This window comes from Triticum aestivum, chromosome 2A (genome assembly GCF_018294505.1).
Source record: "Triticum aestivum cultivar Chinese Spring chromosome 2A, IWGSC CS RefSeq v2.1, whole genome shotgun sequence".
NCBI lineage: Eukaryota > Viridiplantae > Streptophyta > Magnoliopsida > Poales > Poaceae > Triticum > Triticum aestivum.
This window is the reverse complement of record NC_057797.1, coordinates 470,908,904-470,934,377: the sequence shown is the minus strand read 5'-3', so window position 1 is coordinate 470,934,377 and position 25,474 is coordinate 470,908,904. Positions and strand designations below refer to the sequence as shown.

The following is a 25,474-nucleotide window of genomic DNA, read 5'->3' as shown; positions in this document are numbered from 1 at the left end:
GCGTCGCATGAAGTCATGAGGAGGAAGCACCGATCCCGCTTACCTCTGGTTTTCGAGGCCAGAGACCTTTTCAACACTCCAGGACCAAGAGTCGGCAATCCGCTGGAGGGAAACCGGGCAGAAGCCCCTGGGATCGGTGCACTGGTTCAGCCTCGTCAGATGGACCCGCCTCGTCAAAACACAGTTGTACCTCAGGCTGCTTTAACACCTCCGGGTCACTACTCCAACCCAATGGACAATCTTGTTGCCGCTGCTGCACGGCTGGAGGCCATTCCAATTGAAGGTGACTCGCCGCAGGCAGTAGAGACGCGACGGGTCAAGGAACTTCTGAGGACAGCTTTGGCCCAACAGGAAGCGTACTCGTACAGCCGCGACCGGATCCACTCGACCCCCCGTCCAAGCCGGAGCTATAGCAGACACATGGATGAACCGGCAGTGTCATGTAATGAACGACGTGGGGCACCCCGTGATAACAACCCGACGGGTGGTGCTGATGACGCTTAGGGAGTGGTGGACCGGGCCCGCGCACGCAGGGAGGCCTAGTTAGCGACACGACATCAGGCTCGGCAGCTCACGCCAGTTCGTCCAACCACCTTGACTGAACCTGGTGTTACTTCTAGTTCTTTGGGGGTGCCTTGCCTTATCCCCACTTTACGCAACGTGCGCCTGCCCAAGGATTTCAAAGGCCCACGCAAGGTACCAAATTACATGGCGGATCAACCTCCAGAGACATGGGTGGAGAGCTATGAGATGGCCATGGAGATGCTTGATGTGGATGACGCGGCGTGTGTGAAATACTTCACCATGATGCTCGAAGGAACGGCCCGTACTTGGTTAAAAAGCTTGCCGGCTAATTCTATCAGTTCGTGGGCCCAATTACAAGCCCGGTTTATCAGCAATTTCAAAGATACCTGTAAACAGCCTATGTCGATAGTGGACTTAGCTGCATGCATCCAGGAGGAAGGAGAATCAACGACTCATTGGGTGCGCCGGGTTTCACAAGTGTTGCACTCCTCAGATTGCATCAACGCTGACACCGCAGTATTAACCCTAGAAGGCAACTATCGGTTCGGACCCCTGAAGCTGAAGTTGGGACGGATGAAGCGTCATTGCATCGACATGGGGACCCTCATGGCCGCTTTGGTGAAATATGCTGATTCTGATAGTACCAAGGATCCCGAATCTGACGATGACAAGACAGGGAAAGGGAAGAAGAACAATAGCTCCAAAGGTCAGCAACATCACTGGCAGGCAATGGTGGAGTAAGCAAGCGTAAAGCGGATGGTAACATGGACTTTGTGGCTAATACCAACGCACAGGACAATGGCCAGCGACGCAAGGGTAGGCCGACAAATCGTAATGGAGCGCCCAACCCTAACCCAAACCGCCTAAACTATCTGCTAAGCCAGCCCTGTCCAAGACATGGGACGAAGGAGGCGCCGACAAACCACCTTTGGAAAGATTGCTTTATTATGCAGGAGTTCAAGAATTCTAATAATTTCCGGTATGATCACGAATCTGGCGGTGGCTCGGGATCCGGGCCGGGTCACGGAGGAGGAAGTTCCGGTTCAGGATTCAATGGTAATCCGGGCGGACATAATGGTCAAAATAGTCAGAACAACCAGGGTCGTTACAACCAACAGCAGCAACAGTCAGGTTACCAGAGCAACCCAAAGAAGTTGAGTAATGGGCAGTACCATGTCTTCACCACTAGCTTGGACAAGCGAGACCGGAAAGTTCAGAGGCGGGCGGTCAACTCTGTTGAACCGGCCATACCCCGTTATCTACGTTGGTCTGAATAGCCAATTATATGGAGCAGAGAAGATCACCCTCCCCAGGTCGATAATCCGGGTCAGTTGGCTCTGGTGGTGGCGCCTCAGGTGGGAGGTTACAAGTTCACCAAGGTGCTCATGGATGGAGGGAGCAGCATTAACATCCTGTACTATGAGACCTTCCGTCGTATGGGACTAACAGATAAGAATCTCAAACCGTCTAATACAGTATTCCACGGTGTAGTGCCTGGTAGATCAGCATATCCCATTGGTAAGATAGCTCTGGAAGTGGCCTTTGGGGATGATCATGATTCCAGGTCGGAGATATTGACGTTTGAAGTGGTGAAAAATCCAAAGTCCATATCATGCCCTGTTTGGGCGACCGGCCTACGCCAAGTTTATGGCTCGGCCCTGTTATGTGTATTTGTAGCTCAAGATGCCGGGTCACAGGGGGACAATAACGGTTCACGGAAGCCGCAAAATCGCTTTGGAATGCAAGGAAGGAGATGCGGCTTATGCAGAGTCGGTTTGTGCCACCGAGGAGTTGAAGTACTATAAAGACAATGTTGATCCTGCGGACATGACTCCGTTGAAGAAGCCAACTACGGAGCATGATCCGGCCCTAAAGTTCAAATCGGCAGCAGAAACTAAGCTTGTTGACTTCGTACCTGGTGATTCGTCCAAGTAGTTCAGCATCAGTGCCAACTTGGATCTGAAATAGGAAAGCGCGCTCATCGAGTTCATCCGTGAGAATCGGGACATTTTTGCATGGAAGCCCTCTGACATGCCAGGTGTACCGAGGCAACTCCCTGAGCACACACTTAATGTGGATCCTAAATATAAACCGGTGAAACAGTTCCTCCACCGGTTTAACGAAGAAAGACGCAAGGCAATTGGAGAAGAGGTAGTCAGGCTCTTAGCAGCTGGCTTTATTGTTGAACTTTTTCACCCTGAGTGGCTTGCCAATCCGGTGCTGGTCCTCAAGAAAAATAGCACCTGGCAGGCCAGTTTGTCTGGAGTTCTGCTGCTGATGAAGCATTTGAGGACTTAAAACGGCAATTGGCCAATCCGCCTGTGCTCGCTGCTCCCATTGACAAGGAGCCGTTGCTGCTATATGTTGCTGCTAATGCTCGGGCGGTCAGCGTGGCTATTATGGTAGAGCGCAAGGAGGCAGGTAAGGAGCATCCGGTTCAACGTCCGGTCTATTATATCAGCGAGGTGCTCATTGAGTCCAAGCAAAGGTATCCGCATTGGCAGAAGCTGGTGTATGGAGTTTTTATGGCAAGCCGGAAGCTTAAACAATACTTCCAAGGGCATCCAATTACAGTGGTCAGTTCTGCTCCTTTGGGAGATACCATCCAGAACCGGGAAGCAACTAGCCGGATTGCAAAGTAGGCTATAGAGCTGGGGCCATACGGTTTGAAGTATGTGCTTTGGACAACGGTTAAGTCTCAAGCACTTGTTGATTTCATCAATGATTGGACGGAAATGCAAGAACCTGAAGAAAATCCGGATCATACGTATTGGACCATCCATTTTGACGGATCCAGGCAGTTGGAAGGCTCGGGGGCTGGAGTCGTATTAACCTCCCCACGAGATGATAAGTTTTGTTATGTTCTCCGCTTAATGTTCCCTTGTACTAACAATGCAACTGAGTATGAAGCCTTGCTCCATGGTCTCCGGATTGCTAAGGAGATGAATCTAAGTCGAGTTAAGTGCTTCAGTGACTCGGACCTTGTGGCTCAGCAGGTGTCTGGCACTTGGGACTCCAAGGACCCACTTATGGCAGCATATCGTCGTGAGGTGGATATTGTTGCAGGTTATTTCAGAGGCTATCAGGTGGACCACGTGGACCGGCGGAAAAATGAAGCGACAGACGCTTTAAGCCGGCTGGGCTCTCAGCGCAAACCGGTCCCACCCAATGTTTTTCTGGATGTGCTGCACAACCCGTCGGTGAAGATCCCTGGTGAAGAGGATTTGGCTATTCCTGATCCGGAGGCTCAATTGGTGGCAGCTCTTCATGTTATTCCGGATTGGATGCTTCCTTACCTGGCGTACAAGAACCGGGGCGAGTTGCCAGAGGATGAGATTCTGGCCCGGCAGATAATCCGGCGATCCAAGTCCATGGCTATCATCAACGGCGAGTTGCATCATTGCAGTGTATCAGGAGCTTTTCAATGTTGCGTATCTCCTAAAGAAGGCCGCGAAATTTTGCGTGAGATCCACGAAGGAGATTGTGGTCACCAGGCCGGTTTAAAGTCTCTGGTGGCTAAAGCATTTTTCCATGGCTTCTATTGGTTAACTGCTCATGCTGACGCAGAGGATCTGGTCAGACAATGTGATGGTTGCCAAAGGTTTTTAAGACGCGCTCATGTACCGGCTCAAGAATTGAGAATGATTCCAATTACTTGGCCGTTTGTGACTTGGGGGCTGGATATGCTTGGGCCTTTCAAAAGGTCCGAAGATAAGAAGACCCACCTCCTGGTGGTGGTTGACAAGTTTACAAAGTGGGTGGAGGCAGAACCTGTTAGCAAGTGTGATGCGGCCACGACGGTTCAGTTCATCAAAAAGGTGATTTTCCGGTTTGGCTTTCCGCACAGCATTATCACAGATAATGGTACCAATTTGTCCAAAGGTGCTATGAAGGAGTTCTGTGAACGGGAGCACATCCGGCTCAACGTTTCATCAGTGGCACATCCACAGTCCAATGGTCAAGCAGAAAGAGCTAATCAAGAGATCCTGAGAGGCATCAAGCCCCGGCTCATGGTTCCTTTGCAGAGAACGCCAGGTTGTTGGGTAGAAGAATTACCATCTGTGCTATGGAGCATCAATACAACACCCAACAGATCAACAGGATACACACCATTCTTCATGGTTTATGGAGCGGAGGCGGTTCTCCCCAGTGATATCCGTCATGATTCACCTCGTGTAATGGCTTATATTGAAGCGGACAACGAGACAACACGGCAAGATGCTTTGGACTGGTTGGATGAAGAGCGTGACATCGCAGCCGCCCGATCGGCGATTTACCAGCAGGATCTTCGTTGTTATCACAGTCGCCGGGTCAGAACCAGAACCTTTCAGGAGGGAGATTTGGTGCTTCGGCTCATCCAAGATCAGATTGGTATGCATAAGTTATCCCCACCTTGGGAGGGGCCTTTCGTGGTCAGCAAGAATCTGCACAACGGGTCATACTATCTGATCGATATTCGAGAACATAAGGACTCACGTACATCAGAAGAGGAGACCAACAGGCCGTGGAACATAGCTCATCTTCGGCCTTATTATACCTGAGCCATTGGTTCTACTTATGTACATATTGCACGATGTATATATTAACTATAATAAACCGGAACCTCAGCTAAAGTGGGGTATCTGTTCTTTTACATCATGTGTGGTTACACGGAGTTGTTTTAAAGCGGCTTCCGGTTTACCCCTTGAGTTCGCTTTGCTAAAAGCATCGTGTTATATCACTTGGAGGATTGGTCGTGTCTGAACCAATACCATGCCTCTTGATAGGCGAGAGCCACCAGATCACTTGGGGACCTGGTCATGTCTGAACCAGTCATGCCTCTTGATCGACCTAAGGCCACAGAATCACTTGGGGGCTTGGTCGAACCCGAACCATGACCATGCCATTTGCTCGGCATAAATGCCACGGTTTCATTTGGGGACCTGGCTGACTAGAACCATAGTTACACCTAACGGGAGCTTGGTCGTGTTTGGCCATGGTAACGCCATTTGATCAGCTTAAATAAACCTTATTTGGCAAATGGTTTTGTCATTGCTTTTGCTTCACACTTTTCTTTGAAGGTTTTTTTTTGCTTTTTATTGCGTTTTTTAAACCGACAATTTTTTTAACCAATCAATTGACAGAACATAGTTCACGTCAATCCAGAGACTATTTGCCCGGTTTGATCCTTGTTGTTAACATCCTCTTATGGAGTAACACGGTGTTTATTATAACCCGGCACGGTTTACATGGTAAACCAGCGTCATATATATATACAGGAGCTGTTATCTCCTCCAACAGTGTGGGTTTGCAAAACTCCGCTTCAAGATTGGCCAAGCCAACTTCACACTCAACGATGGCAGGTATTATGTATCTCAAAAATTTGATCATATACTTAAAATTTTGTTTTGGATGTTTTGATTTCATATATACAGACATCATATTCCGCCTGACGTTACAACCGCGGTGGCACTTGACGAATTTCTCATTTCAGAAAGTGTTTTCGAAAGTTCATTACCACAGGAAGAACAAATTATGCATGAAGGCATATCAACATCAAAGGTATCAGCTAGCCTATTACAAGGCAACATGGTGCGCATAATAATATACTTGTTTTTCACAAAGGAGAGGCAGTTTTAAAACCGGCTTCCGGTTCAAGCTTGGTCACCAGCCTGGCCTGATGGTTGTGGGTCATCTTGCGCCGCTTCAGCCTCCGTTTCTCTACCCAGCGGCTGGAAATCCACAGTTGTCCAGTCGATTCCCATTAATGCTTGAAAAACAGCTTCATCATGGATCAGCAATGACGGATCAATATCGAGAGCGTAAGTATGCTTACGGATTGGAGGGATCAGATTTTCCGATTCATGGATTGGTGCAGCTATTCGCTTGTTCTGACTGTCATATTGCGCTTGATAATGAGACAAGTCTGCTTCCTCAGCCAACTGACAAGCTAGCGGACGTACCTCCCGGTTTATTGCTCGTAGATCCGCTTCACCAAATTCTGACCCGTCTTCCTTCAAGCTGGGATAGCCCTGAGCCGCTTCAATAGGATCAAAATCCGGCACCCAGGCTTTTGCCCGGATTAAGGCATTGATTGCACCGGTTCGAGCAGCAGATTTCTTCAGCTCTTCAACCCGGGCAGGAAGCACTGACAGTTTCATCAGAGTATCTTGAATCAAAGTGGGCGCCGGTTTGTTATGAGATGCGGTACAGATGATCCGCTGGGCACCAGTATACAATTGTTCAACCAATGTATAGGCGACTTTCAATTTCTTCCGCACATCTGACCCCAAGTGACCAATGCGTGTCCCTGAAATACCATAAAGGGTTAATAAACCGGCGACTCTGTAAGAAGGCAGAGCCAATTCAGAAGGCAAGCTGGCTTACCAAAGATAGCAGTGGTCATGGCATGCACGTGCCGCTTTATGCTGGTCAGTTCATCCGCACTGGTTTTAGTGCAGCCTCGGCATCCTCTGCTCGTTTGATCAAAGCGGACTTTTCAGTGGCCCAATCCACCCGTTTCTTCTTGAAGTTCTCCTTAAGTTGTTCCATGGCGCTTAAAGCGCTGGCCAATTCCTCTTTTGCTTTGGAGGTTTCAGCCTGTTGGGTTTTCAGGTTTTCTTGGAGATCGGTGACTTGGTTTTCTTTCGTCTTCAGCTCCGCCTGCATGCATACAGATATATGCTTCAACAAATCGGTATAAGGATTCAAGTACCAACCACATAACAAGTTATGCACTTAGCACTTGGGGGCTAATGCATATTCGATCTTCATCTTTCAATTGTTTACAAAGTCCCAAGATCAATACAAGTATTCAACTTGGCACTTGGGGGCTAATGGCTATTTGCTCATATATATTCTGATGCGGCAGTTTCAATTACTTAAAGTACCGGTTTAACTACGCTAAGTTGAACCGGCCCTTGGGGGCTACATCAGCGAATTTCAAAGCATCAAGATTTATATTATTAAGTCCCGGTTTGAAAGAATATTCAAACCGGCCCTTGGGGGCTAGGAGAGTCAGCAAGAATGGAAGCATACAAGCAGGAAGGAGCATATGAAAGTTACCTCATATTTATCTTTCATCATATTAACCAGGCCGGTTTCATAGTCGCGACTGGTATACAGCCGGTTCAGATAGCCGGAATGGATATCTTGGGCGTTCAGAGCAGCGTAAGTCATCAGATCAGCGTTCCACTTGCCTTTGCCAAAGGCAGCAAATTCTTCCTTGGCAGAATGTTTGGATAAAGCGACAGGATTGCTTGGCTCAGTATGGCCAGTGCCAGTAATGACAACCTCATCATCCTTGGTACCGCCGGTTTGCACTGGAGCTGTTGGCTTGTCAGTAGGTTTTGCTGGACCGGTGGAGCTTTCAATCCGGATGGAACCTGTGGGCTGATGGACAGGACCTGAGGTATCAGTAGGTCTCTCTTCAGCAATAAGATCATCATCTTGCTGTGGTGGATCGTTGGGAATATCCTCAGGAATAGCCGCTTCAGCATTGGGTGTCTTGCCTGCTTCAAGAACGACATCTTCTTCGGCCACTTTGTCCAGTCGGGCCTTCTTGCTTGGCCTAGGTTTGGCCCTGAGAAGAATAATAAAATCAAATACAGCATATGTTCTAAGGCGATATACTGCAAATATCACAATAAGTATAGCTTACCCAAGCACCGTTTTAAGCGGTGGGAGCTAAGTAGCCGATGACTCGCCAGAAGATGAGTGGGAAGTAACCTGGTAATCGGAGTCAGACGAATTAAGAGGTTGACGAAAGCAGCCCTCTTTAGGACAAGCACTGACAAGCAAATTAGAGACCTCTGAATGGCGTTTCCGAACCGGACTATTCGGTAAACCGGCGGAGGTAACTACCTGGCCGCTGTGCCGGGTTGTGCGACGAGCTTCGTGTTGTTGGGTCTTCATAAGAAATTTAGGATCCAAATAAGCAAGAGGATGAGAAAATTTAACTTTCCGGTTTGCCTGGCGGATTTTTTGTGAAGGCAAAGTTTCTGAATCGGAAGAAAGAATAATTACCTCTGCAACATCCGCGTGGCTGGCTTCGGCATCATCCTGTAAATATCATCATCAATAAGACGCATGAAAAATAAACCAAGTGAGTCAAGCTCTACCTCAAAGTCTGGATTATCCACATCATCATCAGGGGCCGGATTAGAAGATGTAGTTGTTCTTTTCCTGTGGGCAGTCTTCTTCACAACTTTAGTCTTTTGCCGGGTTGCTCTTTCCAGGTTGTCTGGTTTTTCTGGTTTATCCTGCGGCAGTTTTTTGCTCCAAAATGGATCATTGCCTTGATTATGCAGACACTGATATTAAACAATGACCAGACATATCAATAACAGATTCAGCAAAGAGAAAAATCAAAGTCTTACAGCTGGCAGTTTGTTGGTGGCACAAAAGGGAAGCATGCTGGTTCTAGCACAGACATGTTCCGGTTCATTCAGCATCTTATTCACAGCCTCTGTGATTTCTTCATCGGAGAGCTGGACTTTTGAATGTCGCAGTGGGTCATCAACACTGTCAGTATACTCGCACATCAAACCGGAGCGCTGACTAAGGGGCAGTATGCTCCATGATATCCAACATCGAGCAAGATCAACCCCTGTTAAACCATTGGCCATAAAGGCTCTGAGCTTTGATAGTTGGGGAGCATATTTGCTTCTCTCCTGGGCAGTCAATCTTTGAGGAAAAGGGTGTGTATTGCTGAGCCGCTCCGGACGAAAGCCAGACAAGGGATTCTCACCAGCAGGGGAGGTGTCTTTGCAGTAGAACCATGTCTGATCCACTCCTTGGGGTGACTGTGCAGCTTGGCGTGAGGGTATGTGACCTCTTTCCTTTTCTGAATCGCCATGCCGCCCAACTCTGTATTAGAGCCATCAGTAAACTCAGTACGGCGGTTTAGATGGAAAAGGTCTCTGAACAATTCCACTGTGGGCTCCTCTTGAAAGAACACCTCACAGAGCACTTGGAAGTGACACATATTTGTAACAGAGTTGGGGCCAGTGTCTTGCGGATGGAGTTGGAAATCGGCTAAAACATCCCGGTAAAATTTAGAACTGGGCGGCTTAAAGCCCCGGGCTAAGTGATCTACGAAAACAACAACCTCTCCTTCTCAAGGTGTGGGAGGGCATTCTGTGCCAGGAGCCCTCCAATGGATGGTATCTTTGATGCCTAAAGCGCCAATCAGGACTAAATCGTCCAGGTGATCCTCTGTGACGTGAGAAGGAACCCAATTGCACTCATATACTTGCTTGGCCATGATGGAATCTGCAAGGTAGAAGATCCCAGTTCAAAAATGCATTTGATCAAGGTACGTTGGTATGTGCATTGTTAAACCAGAGACAGAACTATCTGAACTGGAGTTTCATGAAGCAACCAACATCTGGCGGTTCAATAAGGGGACTAATGGCATATACCGGTTTGGAAAATTTTCTATAAGGTTAAACCGCCTGATCTAAGTATTGAAAAGCTGAGATTGCGGATGGACAAGTACGCAGAAATAGGTTTCACAAGATTTCTTTACAGCATTGGATCTGAAGCAAGTTCAGAAAAGAGATAAATGCTTAGAGGTTCAAAGGAGCAGTACCGAACCAATGAGCAAAACGTTCATATAGATCTATGGTTTGAGATGCATAAGTGAAGGCGAAGGTCAAACAACTATCGTTGCACAGAGTAAAGATTTGCGGATTCATCTAAAGATCTATCGTAAGAGCAAGATGCAGACGATGAACACTGAAGAACTGCGAAACCCTAGGCCAGATCTGCGGGGGAAAGGATAGAAGATTTACCGGAGCTGAGGAAGATGGGAAGGTTGCCGCGATGTTCTGGTGCGCTCAGGTTGATGCAGCGGCCAAGGATGGGGCAGAGGTCAACAGCGGCGGCGGAGCTCCGAGGCTGGTGATGCGAGGAAGACAAAGAAGGCACAAAAGGAGAAAAGAAATGACCCTTCGGTCCTATTTATAAGGCGAAAGAACATGAGTCAGGCGCGACAATCAAGGGGCCACAAAACGGAGCTGTCGCCTCGATTTCCGCCGATCTATTAAACAAAGAAGCATAATGGATAGCTTCGTTATGACAGGTGGCGTCACTCCGGTTTACAGCAATCAGAGAAGATGACATCATGGCGGTTTACCAGTTTATAAAAAGATGTTGAAGATGAAGCTTTTATTAAAGGATTGACATGAACCCGTTCAAATCAATCTGGGGCCTAATGTTGGGGATATTACTACTGGGCATAAACCGGCCTATCTGGGCCGGGTTACTTCGTTAGTAGTTAAGTATGTTAAAGCCCAAGAAGACAGAGGAGGGCTCAAGGCCTATGGTCGGTTCAAGGCCTATAGTCGTAAACCGGCGTTAGTAGTTAACCTGTATTGTAAGTTAGGAATAAGTAGAGACCAAACCAGACACATCTATGAGCCGGTATTGGGACTCCGTAAGCCGACGGGAGTCACCCGTGTATATAAGGGGACGACCCGGCGGCAGTTCAAGGACAACAGACAACAACTTGAGAGATAGGCGAAGCTTGTTTGCTCCCTAGTCATCGAAACCCCATCAATTCCATAACAACTAGACGTAGGCTTCTACCTTCATCGAAGGGGCCGAACTAGTATAAACTCTCTTGCGTCCTTGTGTCCGCTTTAACCCCTTCAAGCTAACCCGTCGCGATGGCTCCACGACTAAGTCCTTTCTCTAGGACAACTGCCGTGACAAAACCACGACACTGACCGTAGTCCGGCCAGGACTCTCCTGATAAAGAGAGAGACTTCAATGTCTTCAGAATATCGCCGAAAGGCGAGTGCTGAATGATGTCCGCGGCAGTAAACTCCATGATCGGCGCCCAATCGGATTCGATCGGCAGGGGCGCGGAGGGTTCGGAGTCCGGAGAGGAGTCCGGCTCCTTGGAGTCACGAGTCTCGCGGAGTGCGGGGCTGGTGTTCGGCTCAATCACCATTGGGATCGCAGCCCCCGAGGCGGCGTCCAACCACCCATCCTCGATCGGCGCAGTTGGCTCCGAATTAAGGGTCGAAGCCGATGCGGGTGCGGCCTCCAGGGCACTGCTCGGCGGCAGAGCTAGATCATGCTCGTCGGACAGTGCGGCGCGCTCGACAGTGGCTCGAATCCGTCAAAGATCAAGTCCCCGCGGATGTCAGCCGTGTAGTTTAAACTTCCAAATCTGACCTGACAGCCAGGGGCATAGCTTTCAATCTGCTCCAGATGGCCAAGTGAGTTAGCCCGCAGTGCGAAGCCGCCGAAGACGAAGATCTGTCCGGGGAGGAAGGTCTCACCCTGGACTGCATTGCTATTAATGATCGTAGGAGCCATCGAGCCTAACGGTGACGACACAGAGGAACTCTCAATGAAAGCACCAATGTCGGTGTCAAAACCGGCGGATCTCGGGTAGGGGGTCCCGAACTGTGCGTCTAGGCCGGTTGGTAACAGGAGACAAGGGACACGAAGTTTAACCCAAGTTCGGGCCCTCTCGATGGAGGTAAAACCCTATGTCCTGCTTGATTAATATTGATGATATGGGTAGTACAAGAGTAGATCTACCACGAGATCGGAGAGGCTAAACCCTAGATGCTAGCCTATGGTATGATTGTTGTTGTCTATGTTGTCCTACAGACTAAAACCCTCCGGTTTATATAGACACCAGAGAGAGTTAGGGTTACACAAAGTCGGTTACAATGGTAGGAGATCTGTATATCCGTATCGCCAAGCTTGCCTTCCACGCCAAGGAAAGTCCTTTCCGGACACGGACGAAGTCTTCAATCTTGTATCTTCATAGTCCGGGAGTCCGACTGAAGGTATAGTCCGGCCATCCGGACACCCCCTAATCCAGGACTCCCTCAATGGGATTGCACAACAACATCTCCAAGATGATCTTCCTCGAGAACTACAAGTCCCTCGACGACAACTACATTGGTGCTCTCAAGGCGGAACAAGAACTCATGAAGGCCAAACTTTCTCCACCCCAAGCTCACTTCGCGACGACCAAGCTCCGTGAGAACGAGCATGAGGCTAGTACCACCACGATGTCCAAGCCTGATGAGCTCCAAGATGATACTCCCAAGTTCGACGCCATCCTTCTTTGTGGCATTGACGATGCCGAGTCCTCCATGACTCTTTTTCAAGACGGTGTGGCGACGAGTACGACTACGGAGACCCTCAAGGACCAAGCTTTGGAGGCGAGCGACAAGGTGGCGAGCAAGGATGATGCTTCCATCTTAGGAGGCGAGAGTGGTGATGTGCCATCTTCGGCCTTCATCCATGGCGACGACGATGAGATGGTTGAGCATGGGATTTTCCCTTCGACCACGGCAATGTTTGATGACTTGAGTGACTTTTGCCACCATATTGAGAGTGAGAGTGACTTCACCACTAGCCCCATATATGATGTGTTGCATCAATTCCCATGTGAGGAGAGCCACAACCCCCACCACTTGAGTGAGATGAGTGACTCCACCATACGTGAGATTGAGTGCACCTATTTTGAGGGAGTGCGTGAACCACCACATAGAGAGAGTGAGATAGTTGATAGGTCATGCGAGGCCACTTTCAACACTAACGACTTGACCTCTACCTCTATTGTGTCTTCTCATTTGGTGCTAGGTCCCATCTATGATGACGCGCCGATTCACGACGACTACGTCCTACCTTTGGACAAGACGATGGCCATGGTGGAATATGAGGCACCCCCACATGGTTCCATCAAGATGAAGATGACCACCATTTGGTATTTCCCACCTCACCTACACCACTTGAGTGGAATGAACAAGGTAACATAGGTGAAGGTGATGCTCTAGTCCCACTAGTGGACATTCATGACATTGATTGCTTGCATGATGTTGATCCAACTATTGACATGCTTCATGCTAGTATGATTTCCCCATGCGATGATTTACCCATTTATGATGAGTATGATGATTGCCATGTGGAGTCTTTTAGTTGTGATGCCATGTTACATAGGATTTCTTGTGCTAATTCTCTCGGTCACATCATGTTTGCCAATCCACTTGACTTGTCATATGCTATGCATGAGATCAATCATATGTCGTATTTGCAATGTCTTCATAGTGACTATGCATATGCTATTAAAATGAACCCAATTTGCACATATGGCATAGATGACACGCCTATGGTTATTGGCATTTGTTTCTCTTGTGATGATATTGACATGCTACCTTTGCATCATTTATCTCACATGCCATGCCATGACCACCTAGCTTCGGATATGCATTGTTTTGGATGTTCTCCATTTTCTCCATATGATGTTTTCAACATTGCTCATGAGGAGACCCCCATAGTTTCCTCATACATATTTGGAGATTTTGATCACTCCCATCCATTGCATGATCCCAATACTTATGTGCACAATATGCTTCCCATGAATAAACATGCTATTGATGTGCCATATACTTGTATGCTCAATTTGCATCCCCTTCATGTTATACACAATAACTATTCTTTCATGATGGATGACATGTTCTTATACCATGCATCAAACTTCTTTGAGCAACGCTTATCTTGTGCTAACTTTCATATGCACATACACATCATGATGAATGATGTGTACATTTACCACACACACGATTTCTTCTGTTTGTGTCTCTTTTGTGTAGGTACCCATGAATTCTTGTCAACCTCGCAATCCCACGAGTTGACAAAACGAGCTATAGAGAGCAATGATGACTTGGGATCCCATGGATTGTCTTTCCCACCGCTCTCTTCGCGCAAAGACTTCACGCAATTCTTCTACATGACCCTCTCTTGGCTATGGGTTATTGTCCACTACATATTCTATGCCCATCTTGCCATGTTCACTTTGCATGATGTGCTCATTACTATGCTTTTGCCATGCATTCGTGACCCATGCTTTGCATTACACATGATGATTGATTCTCATACTTGTATGTGTATTTGCAAGCTTGGTGGAGAGATTGCTTGTTATTGCCATGTTTGCTTTGTGCCCCATGCCTATGATGATACTATGATCTTGCTTCGTGCTCATGCTTGCGATATGTCATGTACATTGCCTATGACTATTATTTGCTCACATGACATGATTGCCATGCTTTCCTCTAGTATGTTGCATCTTTGCACTACTAGCTTGCACAACTTGATTCCTATGATTGCTTGCCTTGTTGCATCACCAATGATTCATACTTGCTCACTTCATGCGGTTGATGACAACCATTTACTTGCTTGTACCCATGATATCTTTGCTTGTGCTCAATTTCTGCGATTATATGCCATGTCACAATCCTTTGTCACACCATATGCTTTGCATGATGACGATACTTGTTTGGTGAATCGCCTCTTGAATGCTTGGTTTTGCACTAACGCTAACCAAATTAATTTTCCAAATGTTTGTTGTCCTTGCTCATTTTGAAGGAATCCCAAGATGGTGCGACATTGGAGAGTGCCCACTTCAAGCTTCAAGATGACAACTACTTGGTGAATGTCAACTCCTACACGGCGAAGCCATCTCTTTCCCATGGTGATTTGGTTTTTGATCCGAGGTCAGATCTTTCCCAAGGGAGGGGAGATGATGCGGAGCATCCTACGGACATCACCATGTCAAGAGTACATTTGGCAAGTGACACGTGCGACCTCTACTTCACATACACAAAGGTGAATCATATCCTTTACACATGCTCACTTGACCCCATCGAGGATGGTATACTACTTGACACTTCTCCCGTGTGCATGCATAGGTATTGTCGGAACGCTGCGGACGACATGGAGGAGTGCAAGCGCCAAGGAACACCTACACCATCCGCGAGGGAAGCGTGGAAACGAAGACGCAAGAAGAAGATCTGTCGAAGAAGCTCCAGCCACCGGACGACCGGTCGGGACCGGACGTCCGACGCCTGAAGATCCACCGGACGACCGGTCCAGACTGTACGACCGGTGTCCCTGCACCCGAGCCAAATGAGCGGACGTCCGACGCCACCTGACGACCGGTGACCGGACGACCGGTCCAGACCAGAAATCCGCTACACCAGCATCCGAGACAGAACGAGCGGACGCCCGGCCCCTACCGGACGTCTGGCCGCCCACGAGCCACCGGACGATCGGTCCCCAGCGGACGTCCGGTACCTGGCTGTGTCCAGTTGCGGGTTGAGGCCCATGTATCCCTTCACTTCACCCCCATTTGCACTAAGACTATAAATAGACCTCTCCCTCCTCCTTTCTAGGGTTAGCGTTGGTTTAGCTCATTTGAGAGATATAGCTATGCACATCCATATCAGATCTCCTCCCTGCGAGAGACTGCGGCCTCTTCGGAGAAGATCCCTTTGGATTCAAGCCCCCTTTCTAAGGGAAGACCACCCCGTGGATTCAAGACCTCCTCACGGAGAAGACCGGCTACCCTTGTATCGTCCTTAGTTGTCCGTGGATCATGTATCTTCTCTTATGTATTCGAGGATCTAGCGCATGTGTGATCATTCTTGTTGGTTTGAGTGTTCTCTTGTGTTCCCCTCGTGATTTTCCCCTCGTTTTCCTCCTCGCGTTCTTCCCGTTCTTCGCGGGATCCGCTACTTTCATGAAAGATCGGGCCACTAGGGTTCTACCCTACATCACTTCTGCCCGCCTGAGACCGCCGCCACTATTGCCATGGCCGACGTCTTCCTCACGCCCACCGACCACCCGTGGCCTAGGACCGTGTCCAGGAGCCCCGACACGTCCCTCTGCTTCGTCCATGCCCAAGAACGTGAGCTTCGTGCCACCTCATCGACCGAATCGACCTCATCCCCCACGGCCTCCGCCGGTGATCTTCTTTGGATCCGGTGACGTCTGCTGCTACTAAACCATCGTAGGGCCCCCTTGTGCCTTCCCAGCGAGCCACCGTTCCTCTCTGTTCTCTTCTCCTCGCACTAATGTTCTTGTAGTTTCCGTCCCGTATGTGCCCGAGCCCATCGCCGCAGGAGCTCATCGCCGGCGAGCTTCCGGCGACCAAATGGTCCTGCGCCAGTGCTCGTTTAGCTCGCCCGTGCACGTAGGACCTTGCTAGCCCTTTGCCTCACTCATTTGCGCGTTGCTGCTGTTCCGCCATCACCGTGCTCCGGCCGTCGCCACTCGTTGTCATAGCGGTCAACTCCGGCCACCCCATGGCCAGCCACCGCCAACAATCGATGTGCGGCGAGGCGCACGTTCGAACGAGCTAAGCCGCAGTCCTGGAGACCCCCTGTGCGCGATTCTAGACCGCCTCCCGATGAACACCGCTGCGTTCGGGCTCGCCGAAGCAACTCTGGCAGCCGGCGCTGGCGTAGCGCCCACGTGGCACGCCTTGTGCCACTGACTAGTGGACCCAGTGGGTCCGTTGACCGGCTTGACCCGGTCAACCATGTTAACTGAGCACCTCTAGGTCACTGACATGCGGGCCCCGTAGTTTAAAACATTTTATAAATTAATCAAACTGCTAATTAATTCTATTAATTACTCTATTAGTTTAGTCAGTCACTGATAGTGGGTCCCACTAGTTAATTAGTTAACTTAATATGTTGTTTAAATGTCTCTGTGTATGATTGATGGGCCCCACCTGTCAGTTTGACTGGTCAGCAGGTCAAAGTTGGTTGCTAACATCACTCTAACCTCATGCTGAAATCATTATTCCCTTTTCTGTCAGATTTAATAATTAAAATAATTTTCAAGATATGTTCAAAACTTTGGAAATTCATATAAAATAATTGGTAACTCGGATGAAAATAATTTATATATGAAAGTTGCTCAGAAAAATGTAACAAATCCGAATATGCAATCCATTGATCTGTCACATGCCCCCTGGCATGATGAACATAGAACTTCCCCCTCTTTTCATCTCTTCAGAAAATGCCAAACGTTGGGAAAACTCCTTCGGATGTTTCCCTCTCCATCTACAACGTGTAGTACCGCGTTAGAACACCCCTAGCAATGCTTATTGTCATGTCATGCTTAGTGTTGCACTTGCTTGCTTTATGTACATTGTTCCCCCCTCTTCTCACCGGTAGATCTCGAGTCCATTGTCGATGACACTGTGATCGACTACATCAATGACATCGCTTCTTCCTTTTTAGGAGAACTTCCAGTCAAGCAAACCCCCTTGATCATTCCGATATCACCCATCCTCTTATCTCTTATGCTTGCACTAGAACTGCTACTGCTTTTGTATGATCCTATTCTGATGCATAGCTTGATTTTGTAACCTGCTCTTGTACCTTACCTGCTTATCCTAAACTGCTTAGTATAGGTTGGTTAGTTATCCATCAGTGACCCCTAACCTTGTCCCTGTTGCCCCCGCTGGATTACCAGGTGACTCGATCAACATGATCGACATCTAGAGCCTGACACAGCACATCACCTCACCCCTTTAGTTGTATGACTCTGCAAAGCTACTATCGAATGTTGATGGTGATACCTCGTAACACACTTCTGATGATAACCCTGTAGTTTAGTTAATCGGTCGTGGTCATCTAGGGTGATTCCTCTTTCGCCACTCCTGATATGACTCTCTCGTGCAACACGTCAAGCATGAACGTCGAGGGTGATTCCTCTAAAGTTCACCTTGATGATTACATTAAGTGGATTCCATTAAGGGTGATTCCTCAGATTCCCTTTGATGCCATGGACACACGGTTACTTGACTTTACACGAGACCATGATGACATCGGGTCAGCCCTGAGGGGTACTCGCGAGTGATGTGAAGTCGGGTTGACCTGGAGGGTACCCGCAAGATAATTATGAGGCACGGCCGAGCAGGTAGACTGCCCTAGAGAGAGGGTTGGGCCTGGCCCTTTCCGTATTTCCTCGAGATGGGGCGACAGGAGCACTGATCGTCACTGCGCGCTCCCAAGTCACTAACGAGATTGGGTATTTTATCTAATTTGGTCGTTGACCTATACGCACTAACCTTCACGCGAGACAAGTTTATGGGCAATCAGCGTCGTATGTATCAGCCGAAGCTCTTCAGACATCAACGGTTTAGTGGGGCGCGTCCGGGTGGCCCACGTAAGTACCTGGCTTGTTTAAGGAGGTTGACGGGACTGACACCAGCCGCGTTCGCAGCAGGATTGCAAAGGGCGATTGGCCCATGATCCCATCACATTTAGGATGTAAACCAGCATGTTGGCCTCTCTGTTAAGCCTAGGTGGGGCTAGGACGTGTTGATCTTCTAAGGCCGGGCATGACCCAGGAAAGTGTGTCCGATCAGAGATGATTGAGTGTGTCGAGTAATGTGGTGCACCCCTGCAGGGAAGTTAATCTATTCGAATAGTCGTGTCCCCGGTAAAAGGGTGACTTGGAGTTGTATCCCAATCTATACAAGAACTAGATACCGAGATGTAAATGGGAAATGATAGCTCCGGGATTGCTTTCTCACAAGGAGTCGAGGAAGGATCTCTGGGCGTTAATACTACACCATGTTTTCTTAATAATATGCTATTCTGTACTCTTCTAAATGCTGCAAGATGCTTGAAGATGCTAGTCTTCGATAGGCTAGACTTTCCCCTCTATTTTGGCATTCTGCAATTTAGTCCATAGATACAACTCATTCCTTTGATACTGATGCATACTTAGAATAGTTCTAATGTAAGTCCTGCAAGTACTTTGGATGAGTACTCACGGTTTCTTTGCTACCTCTTTTCCCGTATACTTGGTTTCTGCGATCAAATGACGGATCCTTGGAGCCAGACACCACCACCGGCGACTACTTCTACTACCCCGAGGGTGCCTAGTACTATGTGGAGTTTGCCGATGACCAGGTGTAGTTAGGAGGTGTTGGGAAACGTAGCATGCAATTTCAAAAAATTTCCTACGCTCACGCAAGATCTATATAGGAGATGCATAGCAACGAGAGGGGGAGAGTGTGTCTATGTACCCTCGTAGACCAAAAGCGAAAGCGTTTGATAATGCGGTTGATGTAGTGGAACTTCTTCTTGTTCCGACCAATCAAGCACCGAACGTATGACACCTCCGAGTTCTGCACACGTTCAGCTCGATGACGTCCCTCGAACTCTTGATCCAGCAAAGTGTCGAGGGAGAGTTTCATTAGCACGACGGTGTGGTGACAGTGATGGTGAAGTGATCCGCGCAGGGCTTCGCCAAAGGACTATGATAATATGACCGGAGGCGTAAATTGTGGAGGGAGGCGCCAAACACGGCTAACAATCGTTGTTGTCTGTTCTAGCGGTGCCCCCATCATATATATAGGTTGGAGGGGAGGAGAGGCAGCCAAGGGGGCGCTCCAAGTAGGAGGAATCCTACTTGGGTGCTTCCCAATTCGCCCTCCCCCCTTTCCATATCCATCTAGAGGGGGAAGGAAGGAGGAGGGAGGAGGGAAGGAAGGGGGAGGCCGAATCCATCCCCTTCCTTTCTCGCTTCTCCTATTTCCTTCCCCCTTATTTTGGCCTACATGGGGCGCACAAGCCCCTTAGGGGCTGGTATGTCCCCCTCTTTGCCCATTAAGGCCCATGTAGTTGCAGGGGGGATGCCCGAAACCCTTTCCAGTGACCCGATATGCACCCGGTACCCCTGGAACACTTCCGGTGTCCGAATATCATTGTCCAATATATTAATCTTTACCTCTCGACCATTTCGAGACTCCTCGTCATGTCTGTGATCTCATCCGGGACTCCGAAAAACATTCGGTCACCAAATCACATAACTCATATAATACAAAATCGTCATCGAACGTTAAGCGTGCGGACCCTACGGGTTCGAGAACTATGTAGACATGACCGAGACACCTCTTCGGTCAATAACCAACAATGGAACCTGGATGCTCATATTGGTTCCCACATATTCTACGAAGATCTTTATCGGTCGTACCATAATGACAACATATGTTATTCCCTTTGTCTTCGATATGTTACTTGCCCGAGATTCGATCATCGGTATCTTCATACCTAGTTCAATCTCGTTATCAGCAAGTCTCTTTACTCGTTTCATAATACATCATCCCGCAACTAACTCATTAGTCACATTTCTTGTAAGGCTTATTATGATGTGCATTACCGAGAGGGCCCAGAGATACCTCTCCAATACTCGGAGTGACAAATCCTAATCTTGATCTATGCCAACCCAATAAACACCTTCGGAGATACCTATATAGCATCTTTATAATCACCCAGTTACGTTGTGACGTTTGATACACACAAGGTATTCCTCTGGTATCCTGGAGTTGCATAATCTCATAGTCGAAGGAATATGTATATGACATGAAGAAAGCTATAGCAATAAAACTGAATGATCAACATGCTAAGCTAACGGATGGGTCTTGTCCATCACATCATTCTCCTAATGATGTGATCACGTTTTTCAAATGACAACACATGTCTATGGTTAGGAAACTTAACCATCTTTGATTAACGAGCTAGTCTAGTAGAGGCTTACTAGGGACACAATGTTTTGTCTATGTATCCACACATGTATCCAGTTTCCGGTTAATACAATTCTAGCATGAATACCAAACATTTATCTTTATATAAAGAAATATAAATAACAACTTTATTATTGCCTCTAGGGCATATTTCCTTCAGTGTCCCACTTGCACTAGAGTCAATAATCTAGTTCACATCGCCATGTGATTTCACTACAACAAAAACCCACCTATAACAACACATATCTAGCAACGAAAGTCGAGATGCGTTGAGTTAAACAAACCTCCCACCTCCCCACGAAGGATAACCTCCCTGTATCCACCTCGGTCCAAATATCACGCAACCAACACGCAGCCAAGCAGGAAAAAAAAAGAATCCAATCTCTTATCTCCCCACCACCTCTCTCCCCGATTCACATCTCCCACACGAGCTCCACCACAACGCCGCTGCCGCCGCCGCCTCTGATTCCAGGAAACTCCGGTGCTCCCCTTCACCACGCCTCACTAGTTTGTCCCCCCTCTTGTTCTCCTCTGGCCCCGCCCCCAACCCCCACTGCCATGACGTCCTCCACGCCTCTGCACGGCGCGATGGTTCATTATTGTAGCTCATGTGCTCGGCCCAGCAATCCCACTTCCACACACGATCGGCTACCGGCTAGGCTCGATGGCGCTGTTCCACCTTGGCTACCTCGACTCCAATGTGACGGTTCAGTAAGGCACCTCTCCCCTCTGCTCTTGCCCTGCCGCTGCTTTGTGGCATGGCATCTTGCCATGGATAATTCTTTGCAGGCCATTACGACAATGATTAATGCTGCCTTATTACTTGCCTGATCCGCCTTTGTGGGTGCTGGCTTGCACCGACAGCCACACCACTCCATGGTTTGTATTCCTCACTATTCTCATATGTGCACAGAAATACTGCTACCTAGGGGTAATTCAGTCATCTGGGTGTACGCATACAAGTGATTCACCACATGGCTGTATGTGTTGATTCAGGAAAATGTGTGCGTTCTCTTTTTCTAAATAGTTCTATCTTGTGATACATTAGATTTTAATTTTTCATGTAGCTATGTGTGTGGATAATTAATTAATATATCCATGAAGATGATTAGACTGTCAATTGAATAAGTTGATAGTATCTCTGGATATCCTAGCTGTTAATTTCTGACTATTTATCAAAACCATTCCTTCTAGTATCATTTAATAGGTGACCACTATTATGTACAACATCATGATCTTTTTCGAGAAAGAAAACAAATATCTTCTTATCGGTGTTATGAAACCTAACTGATTTCCTTGTAATAATCTATGAATAAGCCCCACATGCATCTCTACGTCCTATTATTTCTCTCTATCTTTATTTCATAATCCTTAATTTCATCTCTCCTTGCTAGTTCTGAAATTGACTTCGCATCAGCCAACATTTGTCTGTTTATTCTTTCTCTTAACACGTAAATCCTCAGGTTCAGAATGGTGATACTAGCTAGTGCTTATGGTATGACTTATGATCCACTGATTTAGATATGTAAAACTTAAATGTTCTTGCAAGTACTTATGAAGCGAATCCATCATTCTTTGCAGTGCCAAAATTTCTTACATATTCATCTTTGGGAGAAAGATCAAGGCATATAGTGGGCTACTTCTGCAAAAGGAGGTACGACTGCATGATTCCAGCTGGCTAGTAAATGTGTAGGTGATTTACATGACATTATCTGCAATGTAATTTAAAAACCAGGGTTGAAAAAGTTTGTGTATTCATAATTCAAATTTGTCTTATTCCCAAGCATCTATATAAATTAAAATCATGTGAAAACATACTTCTTATCATTTAATAGAACCACCTGATTTAGCTTTGTGGGAATTATGTTCTCTCAACCTAAAAAGCACAGACACGGGGAAAAAAGACGGGGATACGCATACAAGGACACGGGATACATCATTTTTCAAAAACAGTCGTTCGGGGATACGGTGAGTATATATAAAATAAATAAGAAATATACAGAGTCAAAACAGAAAAAACAATGAGAAACTGCTGGGTCTGGATCCCACAGAGGATAGTTCGTATCTATGAACACCAGGGACCAGGCTGTCCTTTGATCTCACCCACGGACGGGTCGCCCCAGGGTGGCGCTCCTGGATGCCATGCTCCCTAGAAACAAGTAGAAATCATTCAAGCGAGCACAACACGGGGAAGCAATTAGCAGCCTCTCAATTGAAGGAAATCATGTCACAAAAGATGAAGAGGTTGAGGAGAGGCTGCTGGCCTTGGGGTTACCTACTCGAGTGTGGTTGCCTCCGGGAGGAGAAGATGCTGGGGGCGGTGGTCGAGTCCAGGTGGCGGCGGCGCATTCGCTACTTGTTAGCAGCAGGTCGTTCGTTATGTGGCGTGCGTGCGTACGAGAGTTTGTATTGTGCCGAGGCTATTATTGGGCCTCCCGAGTCCCTCAACGTATCCCAGCCGTATCGATGCTTTTTTTCTATTTTTTTAATTCAGGAATCATGGGATGCTGCGGGATACATGTATCCCAGCTTATTCAGGCGTGTTGCCGTATCCCGCTGTACTAGGACATCAAATCGGTAGATTTTGCCGTATCCATGCTTTGTAGCTCTCAACTTCAAGTACTTCTGTAAATTTGAAAATATCTACATTTATATGTATTGTTTTGAGAACTGCAGATCTTTGTTTGCAATCAAGGATGCTATATTTGTCGATGTACATAGTTTTTGGCATGTACCTCACTGTATCTTCATTATATTCTTTGTAAGGTGTTTAACTCGTTTAACATAAGGACACTCTTTTCAAAAGGCCCTCTTTTCTCCATCTATATATCATAGTGCTATGGTTGGGACTGTAAAAAGTGATCAAATTATGATATTTCATAGCTCTTTAGAGGTGATGATATATGTTGGATGACGAAACAAGGATATTGTTCTGGTGCTTGCTTCGACTTGGGTGTTCAGAGAAGTGAAACTTTAACTAATCTGTTCAGGGAAGCAACATATTGCATTTAAAGTGAAGTTTCCTCTATGATATGGAGATGCAATCATCCATCTAAAGACAAGGTATGCTCATTTCTCTATTGTGTGAATTCAACATGGCTGAGCAACAATTTATTTGCTCATACTTTTTTCAATATTAATGCTTATTGCAGTTCCTGCTTAGCTTGGGAAATCCAAAGAAGAATGTTGCCCTTGCTACACTCCAGAGTACTGACCTATAATATAAAACAAAAAACTATGGGTGTTGACTTGGTACTCCCTCCGGGAGTAACTGTTTCTTGGTTGACATAACCACTAAAACAAAATTATTAGTCATATAGTAAGATTAACTATCACATGTCCTCCAACCTTTATATGTTGCTCTTTTGTTTAAATTTTACTTCCCTGTTAATTGATTTTCTTTGATGGTACCTTGCTATTCTCATTTCTTTGTTGTTGTAGATTGCCAAGATAAATCGATGATGCATGGCTCAGAAGTTGATTACAAGATCGAGAAGGTGGCTACTACTAGATAGTTTCAGATTATGTTTTGGAATGTAATTTTTAGGGTCAATGTTTCAAACACTATGTGTTTAGATGGCTGAGTCGTTCAGTGCAAGGTTGAGAATCAGACTATTACTAGATAGTTTCACATATTGTAATCTGTGTATCATGTTCTTTGTAAAGCAATCAAGTTGATTTAATATATGTGACCTTTCTCATTGTTATGTTTGTGTCTCCTATGCATTATCAACATTAATGCAATAAGTTCTGGATGCTAATATACAAAATACCATTAATTGTCCAAGCAATACGATAATTCTTCTAGGCATTACAATGGTCATTTTCTAGGCTAGCCACCAATGCATATGAAGTGTTGTTGTGCTCTAGCTCTATATGTTGCTATCTTACAACACTTGTTTATGCCTTTACCAACGCATGTATATATGTTGGTGTAGACCTTTGCAACGCCACCAATGGCAACGCATTTTAATCCGTTGGTGTAGACCTTAGCAATGCTTATATGGACATACGCCAACACATTGATGCGTTGCCAAAGGGGGGTTCTTGTTGTAGTGTTTAACACCAATAGTTCACATCTTTATGTGATTAATACCCATAGTTCACATCGCCATGTGACCAACACCCAAAGGGTTTACTAGAGTCAATAATCTAGTTCATATCGCTATTTGATTAACACCCAAAGAGTACTAAGGTGTGATCATGTTTTGCTTGTGAGAGAATTTTAGTCAACGGGTCTGCCACATTCATAACCGTATGTATTTTGCAAATTTCTATGTCTACAATACTCTACACTGAGCTACTCTAGCTAATTGCTCCCACTTTCAATATGTATCCAGATTGAGACACTGAGTCATCTAGATTAGTGTCAAAGCTTGCGTCGACGTAACCCTTTACGATGAAATCTTTGTCACCTCCATAACTGAGAAACATATCCTTAGTCTTCTTTGGTAACTAAGGATAATTTTGACCGCTGTCTTGTGATCTACTCCTGGATCACTATTGTACCCCCTTGCCAAACTCATGGTAATGTATACAATATGTCTGGTACACAGTATGGCATACTTTATAGAACCTATGGCTGAGGCATAGGGAATGACTTTCATTCTC

The 25,474-nt window shown here is 46.9% G+C and overlaps 1 long non-coding RNA gene across 1 annotated transcript; it reads left to right on the top strand.

The window, feature by feature from the left end:
• The first annotated feature begins 21,255 nt into the window (after window positions 1–21,255).
• LOC123185416 (uncharacterized) lies at window positions 21,256–24,570 on the top strand. The gene is made up of 2 exons (XR_006493377.1): window positions 21,256–23,926; window positions 24,305–24,570. It is a non-coding gene; the product is annotated as an uncharacterized lncRNA (long non-coding RNA).
• The last annotated feature ends 904 nt before the right edge of the window (window positions 24,571–25,474 follow it).